Genomic DNA, 16,525 nt, shown 5'->3' on the forward strand with positions numbered 1-16,525 from the left:
GTGGTTTAAATTGGTATACTAATTGGTAACTGAGGTGTAGAAAGCCTAACAATATGCAAACATAAACCTGTTTGATGTTACAAGGGAAGGAATTTGAATTTGAAGGAACACGTTTACAATACCGAACCAAAGGTAACTAAAGAAATTCTTCATGGGTAGATTGAGCAATTCGTAAATTGGTAAGTACCTATTGGCTAATAAGTAGGATTACTGATGGAACTTTTTTTACCTACTTCCAAAAAAGGAACAGGTTCTCAATTCGGACGTCTATAGCCTGATAAGATCATCCATATAAATGCTGAAAAAATATAATTTGTATCGATATTTTCTTCCCCGTAAAGACATCAGCAAGATTGGCAAAATTGTTTCGCAAGAAACAAGAATTTTCAAATATTTTTGCAAACAAAAGAAAAACGCTCTGAAGCCAATACAACAGACAGAAACATTCCAATTCGACACATCAGCAAACTCCTTACACAATAATCGAATTTATACAGATGTTAACACGAAAATCCTTCTAAACAAGTTGACATACGCACCCAAGCGTCCAAGGGTACTTGAAAACAAAAGGACCCTTTGGATTCGAAAACGTATTCCTTTACAAGGCTTGTGTAAGCGTTCACACTTCATTCACATTTTCTGCGTACGTTTCCAACCTGGGGGCTGAAATTCCGAACGCATCTAAAGACATACGAAGAGCTTCATTTGAAATGCGTTGCTTATCGCCTCGATCTGCATTGGAACGATTCTTTTGAGAAATCTCGAAGTCCAAGGATACCTCGAGGCATCTAGTATTCATACCTATTTTAGCCAACGGTGACCTTTTTTGTTTTAGCCAAGAATTTTTAATGAAATAGTTTTACCAGAGGTAGATGGCTTAAACCCGAGCAATCTTAGATTATGGACAATATATTTAATGAATGAATAATTCAACCATTTCGTTTCATTTTTAAATCAACTTCTACTAAACCAGCCTTTTAATAGTATGCTTTAAAAATTAAACAGCTTTTTAAACTAAGTTATCAATACCTATACTCATATCAATCTTTAACTAGTGCTGTCCATTACCAGAGTATGTTACACGTGTCGACTAATAGTGTGAGTACCGTGCAGTGGCTGCCCACAATGGGTGTCAAAGCTAACCATACGACAATGAGAAGGACCATAGAGCTCCCTAGTGTAGCCGAACATTTGTTGCATATTCACGGTCAATAGTGCTGAAAGAGCGTTTCCCTAAATGCTACTCTAAGCAAAAACGTTATCGACAATTTGTATGGAAAGTCAGAAAAAAGCTTTGTAGGTATAAAAATTGGCGTTGACAACAAAGAAAATCAGTTCTTATTTGTGCCTACTAATATTATTTTCAACGAATATGATATTTATTAAAGTCATTATAGCACCAAAAACAGAGCTGAGATATAATAAAAGTAATATCAATTTTACGCCTCCATAGAGCTAAGATAAAACACATTTATTCCGAAAGATTTGTACGTAATAAATGTAAGAAAAAAAATGTAATTTAAACCTGTTTTTTTGTAATTCGTGGGAGTAACCGTAAAAACGGGGTCCTGAACTCAAGCCTTGATTCGTAAAGCAAATGTAAGCGAAAAGCTGTGTAATCTTATATTTACTGAAGGAAAACCACGGGCTGTCGTAATGATGTACGTATGAAATTAAATTATAAGGAACGTAGGTTAAATCGGTACTGTGTTTATTTTTAAAAAGGTTTGACGTGTATTTTTGAGCTGTTATTTTAAAAAGGCTGAGTTATCAAATTATGAAAAAAAAAATACATACGAAAACCTCGGATTCTGTCACTCTTGATATCAGAACCAGGAATAAATACTAGAGGTATAGTGTCTCAATTTATTCATTAACAAAAATATCATATTGTCATCCACCTGTCCTTATCTCAATTTTATTTGGGGTCAACGCATTTGTTTTGTCCTTCCATACTTCTTCTATCTGCCATCATGTCACAAGTAACATTCTTTCTTACCTTATCGACTTTTAACTCCCATGATCTATATATTTTCCGAGTACTATTTTTTGAGTAGCTTCTTTACGTAAATATGACGTCGCTTGGTTCAAAACTATGTACATACTTCACCTACCTATATGCCATAGCGCTCAAAACTTTGACCGTACGAAGCGACCATTGCCTCTCTAGAGCTTCAAGGAAAATGATTGACGTTTTACCCAGGACCTAGTTCTATGGATTGTACTTCTATCAATTACTTGGATTGAAGGCTTATCCATCAATCAACTTGGATTACAAGACCTGAATGCCTGGGTTTGTGGGCAAAGTACCCTAGTACTTTTATTAAGGAAAAAAGTTTGAGACGTATAATGGTAGGAAAATGGTTTTCTTTACAAAGTGTGTGGCTTAAAGCATTTCTGTGTTTATTGACGTTTTATATATTTGTTGCTCCTCGAGATTCAAGCGTAGGTTGAGGTAAATGTAGGTATTTCACGTGCATCAACCATGATTTATGTAAATATCTTCTTAGTGTTAATTCTATCTTCCCACGCATTTAGAAAGTAATACATTTAACTACTGATTTACTGCTACCACACTCACGACTGAATATGTATTCAGTAGATTGGACTACTTTTTACTACTGCTTAAACATTGTTCTATGAAAAATAAGATTAAATGCTGCAACAATATTGCGATATAATGATATAAGATTGAAGTTAAGTATGATATGAAAATAGCAGCTATTTTCTATCTTTCAGTCAACACATTAAATCACACCAAACTATGAAAGGATTTGCTCCCACATAATTCAGATTACATTATCATCTTTAATCCGTCGCAACCAAATCCTTTGATACGTTCTATTGTTTCCGCATTATATTAATTAACAGTAAATAGCTTTAGTTAAACACACGTGTAATTTTCACGCTGTTGTTCTGGTTGTGGTTAAAGTTATTGGTAATGTCACAATAGTTTAACTGACGGATTACCAGGTTTAGAGGTTGTTAATGATACTGTTGATCGTCAATTTGTGGGATCAATTCCTGGTTTAGAAAGGTATGTGAAATAGTGGATGTCGAGATTTTATTTCAGTAACTTATGTAGTGTATGTTTGATATTGTTAAAATTACTTATTCATTGGTAAACATATTTAGGCTCTATGATGCTTAATACTTTTTTTTGGAATACTTATCATCAGCATCCTCCGAGCCTTTTTCCAACTATTTTGTGGTCGGTTTCCAGTATAACCGCATTAATATTTTATTTTATTGGAATATTATTGAAATTAAAATTATTTCCTTACTTTGAAATTCAGAGACAACTTTTAATATAGGTGATGATAGTCATCACAGTATGATCATGAAGACCGGGACCGATAGCTTCATAAGACCACTGATTGCTTAATGCTTTTTAAGGTCGCGTTTCTTATCTTAAGGAATCCTCCATCTTACTATAAACAAAAACTTTCGCCCATCCATTAACTGACTACGTCCACCACAGCTTAACCTCACTAATCCATCGATTAACAAGACCATTACTTAGTTCAAAACCCCGCAAATGTATCTAGGAACCTATATATCGAGTTTCAATATACCAAAACGACAATTCAATGTGCTATACGTATTTACTGAATCACTGATGTGTGATTTACAATTAGTTCCATTATAAAAAAAAAATAGTACTTGAAACCGCGTTTGGCAAATAGGTCGTGAGCTCACCGCCTATATATTTACTAGTACAATGGTAGGCCTTTTAATCAGTTACGTTTGAAGGATAGCTCATTTATTTTGCACTAAGTTTATTCTGTGATTTTGCTCATATTTTGGAGGAATTTCTTTGAGATCTGTGATGGTTATTATAAATCACAATTTAAACTTTCTAAATTCAGATACAAGTGTTGTTTTTTTTTCTGAAGTTTTAACGACAAAATTGCTAAGTTAAAAGAGTGCATTTGAATTAATATCCACAATTAGTGTTGGCTAAATTGGTTCAGCCGCTGCGTAAAAATAGAACTGACAAAACAGACTGATAAAATTACTTTCGCAGAAGTTAGTACACATACAAAATTTACTTTCCATAAACGTATTTATTCTCAAAGTAACATACATACATTATTTATGAATGGATAAATAAAATGTAAATAAAGATGATGAGAATTCAAGAGATGTGTTTGTACCTTTTTAGGGATCCTTACACAAAGGGTGCTAATGATTCTCTTGATCTTTGATGGATTAAGACCTCTAGCCTTTCAGAAAATCTGTTATTATGTTACTTATTTATCTTTATGACTATTACTAATTATTTAAGATCCTGAACAATAATGTCTTGAAGGTGCGTTTTTTGACATATTTTACCAAAGTCAACGTACTTTGCAAATACCACTCCGTGGACAAAGTTTTGTCTATTTCTATGCAAGATGCAATCGTTATTACGGCAAGTGATCTATACATATAGACCGTATGGGTTTGACCACAGAGGAAAAAATCTGAGCCGAAATGCCTTATTGTTGGTCAACGTAACATACGGTAGGTGTGATCAAAACGATCAGTTACTAAAACTAACGGGGCGTTCGGGTTCCTTGTCAAAGCAAAATCGTACGTCAAATTAATACTCGTAAATAAACATCAATAATTCCATTATTTTCTTGCTCAAATTATTCAAGTGTAATAAATACATGGCTAACAAAATTACACCACCATGAATAAACACCATTGAGATTCAGATCATTCTGTGACAAGCCGTGGGAGGTAAGTCCATTAAAAGCCTTAGTGTGGGCAGTAAATACAAAGGGGTCATCATTGTGTAGGTAAATTGCATTTTATTTTTAGATCGGAGGTCCCGCTGCAAAGAAAGGGTCTTCCTTAACCCTTTTATTTTGATTTAATTCATTTTCTTATTTCAAGCGGACAACACATTTTATGAAAATATGAATAAGGTATCCTTATTTAAATTATATTTTTGTGGTAGGAAGTCGTGGTGGCCTAGTGGTTTGATCCCAGGCAAGTACCAATACAACTTTTCTAAAGGTCTCTGCACACAGCGGGCGTGGCGGGGCGGCGACGCGGCGCTGGCGCGGCGGGATCGGTCACACTGCGGGCGCGATCACGTCCCGTCCCGTCTGTATTCGTGTGTGTTGTATACGTGACTTGTATTCCCGCTCGGCGCGGCGGCGGCGTGGCGCGACAGTTACCGTCGCATCGAGCGGGACGGCTTTGTGTGGCGTCGTCCTGTTCTTAATATCTAGTACATTACAACTGCTCAGTGTCGCGTCGCCGTCCCGTCCCGCCGCGCCGCGCCCGCTGTTTGCAGGGACCTTAAGTTTGTATGTACTTTCTAAGTATATCCAAGACATCATTGGCTGTGTTTCGGATGGCACATTAAACCTCTTTACACAATCATCATCACGATTTCCTTTCGGTACATATTTTAATCACATCGGAAAAGAATAGTACCTATTAACAGTGATGTAAGTAACAGTTTTCAAAATCCTGTAGATTTTAGAAACATTTTTACGAGTGGGTCAGTTTGCTTAGGAGGACGTGAAAATAACTAACTAGCAACTCAATTATAAAATTACCAGTTTACATAAACACTTAAAAAATACACTAATTATAGCACGACCTTCATTAGTCTTCGCATATAATCCTATTAAGGGATTATTCGTACTAAGGTACGTAACACCTATAGTTCGGCCATTCAGAGAATGCGTTCCTGACACGTCGCGATTGAACTGACGACGTAACTACATTCATTGATTATTGATATAATAATGTTGTTTTAATGCTCCTCAATTGTTAAAACGGTAAACAACCAGCAAAAATATTTTTATCGTAACTGCAACGCCATTGCAAAGTTACGTCGTCAGTTCAATCGCGACGTGTCAGGAACGCATTCTCTGAATGGCCGAACTATAGTACATGTATTAATACGGCTTCGTCGAACGAAGTAATGCATTAGTCGTGTACGTACCCCCGTGTTATCGGTCTATTGATACGAGTTTAGCGAATAGTAACATTTCGGGGTCGTAGGAGCAGGGAGCAGATATATTTGAATTTCGAACGGGTTAACGTGTGATTGAAATATTGAGGTGAAAAGCATTTCTATTAGTTTGTAAGTTGAGTGTTAGGTTAGACGGATTGATTATATCGCTGTGTAGGTACATTTATGTTTTACTACCGTTAATACAGGTAAGAAATGGAGAGAGTGTACCCGTGTGTGCATATTTTCGTTATGTATAACATCATTAAACCAACTTATTGGTCGATACGTAAATATCCAATTTTGTACTATCTAGTTTGCTTTTAAATTTTGTATTAGAAGGTAGATCAGGCACCTTCTTGTATGTCAAGCACCCTACGGTAGGCGTGATTAGTTCTAGAACTAACGAGATTTTCGCGTTTCTTGTCAAATCATAACCATCTTTTTAAAAATCTTTTATAAACCAGCATAAACCCGATAAAACTATATTCCCAGACTACAACAAACTATTGTTGTTCTCTTACACCATCTGAGTACCCGAATTAGTAGTAATATGTTAGGTACCAGCGTAAGCTTCGAGCCAGCTATACATCACGCTGAGCACATTTAAACTCCATGCCATGTGCGATTCCACTGCTGTAATTTGGTGCAAGCGTTGCCAATTTGGTGCAATGCATTTGTGGCGAATATTGATCTAAATCTGGTCATGTAAAATCTTGTATTATAGTGAATATGAGATCACGTTTCGCTAACGGCAGATTTTAATAATCTGTCTATCTGTAGATTTGCTTCTTCACTTCAGATAGGAAATAGATGACTGGACTGATGGGCTGATGTCAAATTCCGACCTCGAGTAAGCAAATGAAAGTAAGCACAGCCACACGCTCACCTTTCAAGCCATACCTATTTAATTCTTAGTGTTGTAGATAGATATACCTATTGTTAGATATGAATCCTCCTTGCTACCAACCTGGACTGACCAGGCTGGTATAGAAGAAGAAGTTATGACGGGTAGAAGGATGACGGACATTGAAGATGTCACATCGTGATCTTATAATTAATTATCGATATTGTATTTGCTATTCAAAGTTGGCTTCTGCTAAGTCCTTTGTAAGAAATAAACCTTACCAGGTTAAATGTTTATAGACGTGTGTTATTCATTTTCAAGTACCACTTCTGATCTGCCCTCTAAGACTATATATTAACATTAGTATAGGTATATCCAATTTTAATGTGTTTAAAATAAAAGTAAAATACCTTAAGGACGTATTATCATGTGCCTATAGTAGCTTTCTGACACTATTTTTGTAATCAGTCTAATAGTATGTACAGTCAACATCAGGTCAGTGGTAACAGTTTTATAGGAAAATCGTACTTATATCTTAATCGTTATTACTATTGAGTTAAGGTGCATGACAGTTACCACTGATGTGCAATCTACCGTGCCTACAACTCTCCAGCTACGTACAAAATTGTTTAGATAACTAAAATCCTTGCAGACATAAAACGTTCTAAACCACACACAACAAAGAAAAATGAAAAATGACTGCAGAAACGTCACAATTTTTCATCTTCATACTTCGCAGACAGCGGTCGATGCCTCAATCCCCACCGACCAGAGGGTCTAACTAACGCATTGTTGGTTCTCGCAGCCAATATGATGTCAATAAGAACTTCCATTCATCTTCATACATGGACGGGCTTGCCAATTTGAGAGACTTTAGACCTTGAGAAAGTTTCATAATTTGTAACGGTATTGATTTTGACTGATGGCTTATCTGAGGGCACGGCAGTGCCCCAGCCAAGACTCGAGCAAAGCGGGCACGGCCGTACCATCTTTTCTCGAAGCGTTTCGCGGCTATTTCAGTCCCCTGTATCTTCCATGTGAACAAAGCTAGGAGTTTAGGTTTTCGATGACCAAGAGTAAGTATTAGAACAAGCTCAGTCTCAAAATTACAAGACATTTGAATAAATAGTTTACCAGTTATGAGCGATCAAAGTTACACCATTTTGTCACTGACTAACTGACCGATCATCAAAAGTCTAAGGTACTTCTAGCAAACTTAGAACCTTCAAATTTGGCACCAAGGTAGGTTATTAGCTACATATAAAGGGAAAATTATAAAAACCTTAAAACTTAATAAAAAAATAGGAAACAAATTTATATTTGCGGTTTTTCAAGAACATTGTGTATGAATTTTGACTGCATTGACTTTGTTATTTATTTATGTACAAAATGTTACTATTTGTTTTATTGTTACGTAGTGGTATATTGTTATTATGTATTAAATATACAACATATGAATAAAAAAGCTAGGTTTAAATGAAATGAATAATGATAAAATCTTTCATATTAATGCAGTGCGATAAACACTGCATGCTCGCTCGATAGATGGCGTTGTCCTGGTCTAAATCGCGCTATGGTTTCGTTACATAGCTTAGTATAAGTAGTACTTAAAAAAAATCAAATAATTTTATGTGATAGCGTCATCTACCTCTGAAATAAATCTCTTTTATTCTAAAAGCTATTCGATTAAAAAATTCGACAATTTCGAATTTTTTTAGGTTAAAAAAAATATTGTTTACGTGCTACTTTAGGTGTACATATTTAGTTTGTTTATTTAGTTAGTTGCATGTAAGTTAATTTAATTTGTTATATACTTAGAGAAGAAAGAGACCTACAAAAAATAAATTAGATCCCACCAAAAACATTAAATGTAAAAAAAAGCCAATCCTCTACGCAATTCCTCCACCGTAAAAAGTTTTGAGATCGCATAGAAGCCAAGTCCTGTTCTACTTTATTTGTAACTAGCTTTCCGCCCGCGGCTTCGCCCGCGTGGAATTCGGTTATATTGCGGTATAAATCACAACTATAAGAAAACTTCTCATTCCCACGGAAAAATCTAAGAAGCGCGATGTAACGCTGGATACGATTAGTTGTTAAACCAAAACTGAATGGTACACTATATTATACGTTTTCCCTTGTGGAGCAAAAACATGCAGATTTTGGGCACTGGAAACCCAGGAACACGCTACATAGAGCTGACCATGCGAAAAACAATGTTTTTCTAAGTGTACTCCAGCAACCCTTAGAGTCAGGGACACGAAAAAAGTATCGATGCTTTGTGGTATCGAGTACATTCCAGTTCGATACCGATACTTTTGTACTCGATACTTTGCATTCGATACTTTTACTCAATAAGTACTTTTTCCCAGGTATCGTATCGAATGAAGAATTTAATTTAACTGCGCTTTCTAGCTCACTTGTTGAAAACTTTTTAAGACATTCGTCTTAAAAAAAGAAACGACATTTGATTTCTGGAGCCACCATAAGAAGTTGGCACACACTAAAAAACAAAATAATAAAGCAAGTTCTTCATCTTCATCACAGCCTGAAATTTAAGGATGAATTAAGCTACTACTTATCGGCACAGGTTTCGCCACTTTCAGTAGATCCCTTAAAACAATGGGAAGATATGAAAGTAGTATTCCCAAAATTATATAAATTGGCACGAGAATGAATATATATATATCAATCCCTGCGACGTCAGTACCTTCACAACGATTATTTTCTGAAGCACGAAGTACCATCACAAAAATTCGAAACCAAAAGGCTCAACAAACTTCTATTTTTAAGTGACTACGGAGGAGGAATGGGATCTTTAATCTACTACGCGGGTGAAACTGTGGGGCACTGCTAGTTTTTAGCATACCTCAAATAACTTAATATTGTTTCCTTTTGCTACATTTTCGATTTGTTTCATTCATTCCATTTTCCATTTTTCTATTATTCTATTAAATTTGTGTACCAATACCATTTGTTTTTTATGTCCTGCTGAACTGAAGTAAAACTGACATTATTTACTGACTGATATTGACCTAGCAAATTTTGATCTAAAAAGTACTCGATACCTTGAAGTATCGATACTTTTGTTTCGATACTTTAATGAGTACGATACTTTGTTATCGATTCTACTCATGAGTACGGTATCGATACTTTTGCTTCGATACCGTGTCCCTACTTAGAGTTTGGCCTTGTGCTTTATTAATGGTCATTGCAAATGAAACCCTTATAGGAAATTGTAGTCTTTTAAATTGAAATGGGAGGTCTGTTGGAATTGGGTTAGCAGCGGTGAGGGAGTGTCAGACTCTTACCGACTAAAATCGTCGTGTTCCGTTCTAGGCCTTTTATATACCAGGGCCGCGGTATCTCTTTCGAACAACCCGCAGCCCCGACTGGCCCTGGCCCTACTGGGCCCCACTGATTTCAAAACACCTTAAGACTAATTCGCGGCGAACCTTAACACCGCGATACAGAAAAGCACAACGCCATCTATCGAGCTATCGGGAAGCTCGCGATTGAACAATGAGCTACAGGTTAAAGCGCGAGATATCATTGCACTTCTTACGTATTTTAAAAACACATCGTTACCACGTTTTAAAAACACCCAGCGCCATCTATCGCATACCTCAAGAACTAAATAACTTAACTAATACTTATACCAATTAGTAATTCGTTGAATTATAGTTATTTCAGGATAAGTAGATGTAAAAAGAACAGTTAAGACGATAAAACAAATTGTACGTCATCCCTCGGGAATTCCTCATTTTGGAGGATTCATTATCGTATCATTTAGCTTCTAAATTTATATGTTCATATTCGTTTGCAATATATAAGTAGATGTAAAAAAAACAGTTTAGACGATTAAACAAATTGTACATCATCCCTCGGGAATTCCTCATTTTCGGGGATTCATTATCGTATCATTTATCTTCTAAATTTACATGTTTATATTCGTTTGCAATATATTACCTTGTTTTAAACGACACACAGCGCCATCTACAATCCATCCATCAAGCAAACAATATTTTTGTTTTCCCTCGGGAATATCTATTTTTTTCGGGATAAAAAGTACCCTATTATTTAATCCGGACTTCTGACTTTACGTCTGCAAAATTTCAAAGCAATCGGTTCAGTAGTTACGGCGTGAAAGCGGAACAAACAAACAAACAAACTCACTTTCCGATTTATAATATTAGTAAGGATAATAAATCAATATTTTGTGACTATATCAATAGTTTTGTTCACATTACAATAATACTGTCTTGGCCATGAGCACAAGTTAAAAGTCGCTCCTTGAAATAATGTGCGTTGATAAATTCTATATGGACATGATTTTACGATTGGACTGATTATGGACTGATTGGAATTTGAGATCACCATGGACTAAACATGCGCCATAGTACATGTGCAGTTCATTGATGTTGGATGAAACTGACTGTCGGTCATTTAGTAACAATTGAATAAACTATATTTAATTCTGTGATATTAAACTTCATGTTTGACTTTCACCTCTCCAAGATATGCTGTATTATATTTGCAGTTTATTGTGCTCATGGCCAAGTCAATATTATTGTAAAGTGAACGAAACGGGAACTATATTTTTTGTCACCATTTATATTTGTCATCAAGTTGTATCACCTAATAAATAGATCTATCGCCACGAAATATTTTCGTCCTCAGATAAACAAAGAGTGTTCCCAGGTATGAATTACCAAATTATTGTTAATATAATGTGTAAAATATAAGATGGATTACCAATAAAATTGTAGTGCATCACATGAATATAAATTTCGTTCTTATAATAATAGTTTTATTACTTAAATAATAGCTTGGTGCTCAAAATGGTAGGTCTGTCACCAAATAAATCGATTAATCGATCCCTGACTGCGACTCCTTTTTATTTGTTATTTTGTCACCAATACAGTAGTTACATTTTATTTCGTTCAGTTATTAAAATAATGTATTCGTTACCAATTTAATACATCAGTTTAATTTTAATTTACTTATCGGCCAGAAAAGAAAAAGGGGGCGCCCTTCAAAATCCAAACCAGCGCTGATTATTCAGTGATTGTTATTTTCATAATAAATATGGATTATTTTGACTTTAATTAAGTGTTTTATTTACTATTCAGCTAGAAATTTAATTCAAATATATTTATACTACCTGTGGAAATTAAGACCCTTGGGAGAGGCACATGGCCAGTTAAGTAGTAGACTCTTTTGGTTGAAAGGATGATGACGACCACCCTACATTTTTAGACCTTCATGAAATTTTCTAGTGATATAATATATGATTTATTGGTGATCTCTTTAAATTAGTTTGCTTAAATACTATTAGGACAAACCTATAATAATACACACAAAACCATTTATTTGGTACCTGATCCCATATCTCTATGATTTTCGGTAATTTATTGTGGAATTGATTTTATATTGTTTGGTGATGCATTTTGGTGACAAATCTACTATTTTGAGGGCAAACCCTATTATTTAAGAAACACAAAATGAATTAAATTGGTGACAGCTTAAACCATACCCGAACGAAACTATTGATATAGTCACAAAATATTGATTTATTATTACAAATAAAGTAGAACAGGACTTGGCTTCTATGCGATCTCAAAACTTTTTACGGTGGAGGAATTGCGTAGAGGATTGGCTTTTTTTTACATTTAATGTTTTTGGTGGGTAAAATATGAAGAGAGTAATACGAATAATAATGCAGCTTGTTACATGTGTTTTCTAAAAACTAGTTCTAACTTATTTAAATGAAAGTAAGTACACACGTAGCATTACTAGAGTGTATTATCTTTGCGCAAAAGCCAGAGAAAGGACACTGGCTATTCGGGCAAGGGAAATAATAACTATTCTTTTATACTTTTAGTATTTTATGAACGCAGGTCATGATTTGAAAGTTTCTATGCACGAGAGCAGATGCCAAATAGTGAAACGCATATAACAGGAACCCGAGAACGTTGAAGAGACTTGGATTACTTTCTGATATGATATTTACGATTCCTCCTCAGATATTTTGTGTAAACTGCATATTACTTTGCACTTTAAGAGCTTAGTCACCACTTTCTAATCTATACCTTTAGTACTTTACACATTCATGCATGTTCAATGCTTTTGCCGTCTAAACAAAGCATGTAAATACCTAAAAATTGACACACATAAATATACTTACTTATGTATATTTTTAATAAACACACATATTCACTTTACCTGCATACGCATGACATCAATCAAAACCACCATCATTAGAAAGTTTCACACAAGACAGTCAACTTTACAATAACCAACTAACCCACCCAATTACAATTCATGGTATTAATTCACGACAAACTTAGAGAACAATTCTACCAATTCAAACAAAAAGATTCACTCCGACGGGTTTAATTACAATCGTATAAGCATAATTGGCAATTTGCTAGATCAAGGGACCATTATCAATGGTGGACCGATTCAGATCAAGACGACTCAATATTAACTGACAAATAATTGATGGGGTTATTTTCTTTGGCCTAAATTGATACCCAATTATTTGGTTCCAATTGACATCTAACGTACCAAATAAAATTGTGGTTTCGATATTTCGCAAGTGAATAAACCATCTTGAAATTGGATTGTCTTTTGTACTTGAATAACTCGGAAAAACGAAGTTTCTGCTACATTTGTTTGACGTAATAAAGGAGTTAATTTAGTAAATATGGTTGAAACAACTGGATTGAATCCAAAAATTCTGATAATAATTGAAAGAATTTTTTTCACAGTCAACTAAAAGTCATGGCTTTAGAAATTGTTTTATGTTTATGATAAGTAATACCCCAAGTTACGTAGAATTTTTGTATATAAGCATTGTCTGCATTGAATTCGTAGATTTCACGTGATGCTCGTACAAACAATCACTTTCTACAGATTTATTATATGTATAGATATGACAAGACTTCAGTGACACTGTGCTATCTAATCTTGATAAATTAATCCCACCAAAAACATTAAATGTAAAAAAAAGCCAATCCTCTACGCAATTCCTCCACCGTAAAAAGTTTTGAGATCGCATAGAAGCCAAGTCCTGTTCTACTTTATTTGTAATAATAAATCAATATTTAACAAAAAAAAAAAAAAAAAAAAAATCAATATTTTGTGACTATATCAATAGTTTCGTTCACTTTACAATAATATTGACTTGGCCATGAGCACAATAAACTACAAATATAATACAGCATATCTTGGAGAGGTGAAAGTCAAACATGAAGCGACCTCGACGGCGCAATGGTCATCATGCCGGACTGCCGAACCTGAGGTCCCGGGTTCGATTCCCGGTTCGGTCGACATTTGTGTGATGAGCATGCTTGTTGGCCGTGGTCTGGGTGTTATAATTTGTATTCATAAATAAGTATATATGTAGCTATATGTAGTTTATCAGTTGTGTTAGCACCCATAACACAAGTTAATTAATAACTTACCATGGGGCTAGCCGACCGTGTGTGAAAAGTGTCCCGACATTATTTATTTATTTATTTATTTAATATCACAGAATTAAATACTTTTAGTTTATTCAATTGTTACTAAATGACCGACAGTCAGTATCATCCAACATCAATGAACTGCACATGTACTATGGCGCATGTTTAGTCCATGGTGATCTCAAATTCCAATCAGTCCATAATCAGTCCAATCGTAAAATCATTTCCATATAGATTTTATCAATTCAATGGTATTTACACATTATTACAAGGAGCGACTTTTAACTTGTGCTCATGGCCAAGACAGTATTATTGTAATGTGAACAAAACTATTGATATAGTCACAAAATATTGGTTTATTATTACAAATAAAGTAGAACAGGACTTGGCTTCTATGCGATCTCAAAACTTTTTACGGTGGAGGAATTGCGTAGAGGATTGGCTTTTTTTTACATTTAATGTTTTTGGTGGGATCTAATTTATTTTTTGTAGGTCTCTTTCTTCTCTAAGTATATAACAAATTAAATTAACTTACATGCAACTAACTAAATATATAACAAACTAAATATGTACACCTAAAGTAGCACGTAAACAATATTTTTTTTTAACCTAAAAAATTTCGAAATTGTCGAATTTTTTAATCGAATATGTTTTAGAATAAAAGAGATTTATTTCAGAGGTAGATGACGCTATCACATGAAATTATTTGTTTTTTTTTTTAAGTACTACTTATACTAAGCTATGTAACGAAACCATAGCGCGATTTAGACCAGGACAACGCCATCTATCGAGCGAGCATGCAGTGTTTATCGCACTGCATTAATATGAAAGATTTTATCATTATTAATTTCATTTAAACCTAGCTTTTTTATTCATATGTTGTTTATTTAATACATAATAACAATATACCACTCATCCTCCGAGCCTTTTCCCAAACTATGTTGGGGTCGGCTTCCAGTCTAACCGGATTCAGCTGAGTACCAGTGCTTTACAAGAAGCGACTGCCTATCTGACCTCCTCAACCCAGTTACCCGGGCAACCCGATACCCCTTGGTTAGACTGGTGTCAGACTTACTGGCTTCTGACTACCCGTAACGACTGCCAAGGATGTTCAATGACAGCCGGGACCTACAGTTTAACGTGCCATCCGAAACACAGTCATTGGTGTCTAAGATATACTTAGAAAGTACATACAAACTTAGAAAAGTTGCATTGGTACTTGCCTGACCTGGAATCGAACCCGCGCCCTCATACTCGAGAGGTTGGTTCTTTGCCCACTAGGCCACCACGACTTTAATAACAATATACCACTACGTAACAATAAAACAAATAGTAACATTTTGTACATAAATAAATAACAAAGTTATCAATGCAGTCAAAATTCATACACAATGTTCTTGAAAACCGCAAATATAAATTTGTTTCCTATTTTTTTATTAAGTTTTAAGGTTTTTATAATTTTCCCTTTATATGTAGCTAATAACCTATCTTGGTGCCAAATTTGAAGGTTCTAAGTTTGCTAGAAGTACCTTAGACTTTTGATGATCGGTCAGTGAGTGAGTCAGTGACAAAATGGTGTAACTTTGATCGCTCATAACTCGTAAACTATTTATTCAAATGTCTTGTAATTTTGAGACTGAGCTTGTTCTAATACTTACTCTTGATCATCGAAAACCTAAACTCCTAGCTTTGTTCACATGGAAGATACAGGGGGCTGAAATAGCCGCGAAACGCTTCGAGAAAAGATGGTACGGCCGTGCCCGCTTTGCTCGAGTCTTGGCTGGGGCACTGCCGTGCCCTCAGATTTAATTTAGCTGAAAAACTGTTTACCTATAAAGAGCAATGTTTCAAACATAAGGAGATATTTTAAAGCGTCTATATCATATTTTATCTAAAATCAAAATCTTAACAGTAACCAACAAAAAATCACAACACTATACTATCTCCTTCCAGCGTTATAAGCCAAAGCAGAGTTTCATACACATACAATACACAGATAAAGAACTACACATGATAAAGAAATCTAATAATAAAACACAAATAATCACAACGTATCACTCACTAATCGTTCAAATATCTGATCTACTCCAATTTATCATGTTACCAAAGAAACCGTAACGAAATCCACTCTGGTCATAAATCTTAAACTTAAGTAATATCTGACGACGATAGATAGCGCCACCTGCGAACCACGAACTAACCGTAAAGTGAATAGATCGGGGAGAAATTATTCCTGAAGAAAACTGAACGATG

At 35.0% G+C, this 16,525-nt stretch overlaps 1 protein-coding gene across 1 annotated transcript in view; it reads right to left on the reverse strand.

Moving 5' to 3' along the window:
* Positions 1-16,525, reverse strand: part of LOC124634645 (suppressor of lurcher protein 1-like) — a 90,270-nt gene that overhangs the window by 51,426 nt on the left and 22,319 nt on the right. The window lies entirely within an intron of this gene.

This window comes from Helicoverpa zea, chromosome 11 (genome assembly GCF_022581195.2).
Source record: "Helicoverpa zea isolate HzStark_Cry1AcR chromosome 11, ilHelZeax1.1, whole genome shotgun sequence".
Lineage (NCBI taxonomy): Eukaryota > Metazoa > Arthropoda > Insecta > Lepidoptera > Noctuidae > Helicoverpa > Helicoverpa zea.